General features: G+C 48.1%; 1 protein-coding gene across 1 annotated transcript in view; it reads left to right on the forward strand.

The window, feature by feature from the left end:
* The window catches only part of Prdm14 (PR/SET domain 14), a 15468-nt gene that overhangs the window by 9543 nt on the left and 4836 nt on the right, over positions 1 to 1089 (forward strand). The gene's annotated exons all lie outside the window — the stretch shown is intronic.

Below are 1089 nucleotides of genomic sequence, written 5' to 3' on the forward strand. Positions count from 1 at the left end.
GTGAGCCACCATGTGGTTGCTGGGAATTGAACTCAGGACCTTTGGAAGAGCAGGCAATGCTCTTAACCTCTGAGCCATCTCTCCAGCCCCCAGGGAGCCTTTCTTTGCCATCCCAGACACCCATTGCTCTACCAGGCTTGGTCAAAGGACAAAATCAACTTTGTCCTTAAAGAATGGATGGGCTTACATGCTTTTGTTGCAGTATTTTTTAAAATTATGTGTATATGTGAGGGTTTGCGCGTGCGAGAGTACCCTGAGAGGTGAGAAGAGGCCCCTGGGTCCCTGGAATTGGAGTTATAGATGGTTGTGAGCCACAGTGTTGGTGCTGGAAACTGAACCCGGAGCTTCTGCAGGAGCTGTTCATGCTCTTAACCACCAATCCAACTCTCCAACCCCTTGTAATAGTTTTTTGTTTGTTTTGTTTGTTTGTTTGTTTTTTTTATTCTTTTGAAGACAAGGCTTCTCTGTGTAGCTATGGAGTCTGTCAACTTTGTCCGGCTAGGTGTGGTATCTCTGTCATCTCTGCACCGAGAAAGGCCTGAGGCATCTAGCCTGGCTTGAGCTATGCCATCTCAGGCAAGCCGAGCACAGCCAGGGACCTGGTGATACGCAGGTGTGCACAGAATAAAGTTCCTGGGCTGTCAGTATAGCTCAGTGTCCCCAATGCTTGTCCTGAAAACCTGACAGCCTGAGTTTGCTTCTGGGATCCAATAACTGAAGGAGAGGATCAACTCAAGTGCTTCTCTGATCTCCACACATAGACCATGTCACATGCCTACACACGTGCCAGTAATAATAGGTGAATTGTAGCCAGGCATGGACATGGGAGTCAGAGACATGCAGATCTCAGAGCATACGCAGCAAGAGTTCCAGGACAGCTCAGACTACAAAGAAAGATCCTTTCTCACTGGCAGTGGTGGTGCACACCTTTAATCCCAGCACTTAGGTGGCAGAGGCTGGTGGACCTCTGTAAGTTCAAGGCCAGCCTAGACTATAAAGTGAGTTTTAGGACAACCTCCAAAGCTACACAGAGAAACCCTGTCTCAAAAAACCAAAAATATGGGCCTGGAGAGATGGCTTGGCGGTTAA

This window comes from Microtus ochrogaster, linkage group LG5 (assembly GCF_000317375.1).
Source record: "Microtus ochrogaster isolate Prairie Vole_2 linkage group LG5, MicOch1.0, whole genome shotgun sequence".
NCBI lineage: Eukaryota > Metazoa > Chordata > Mammalia > Rodentia > Cricetidae > Microtus > Microtus ochrogaster.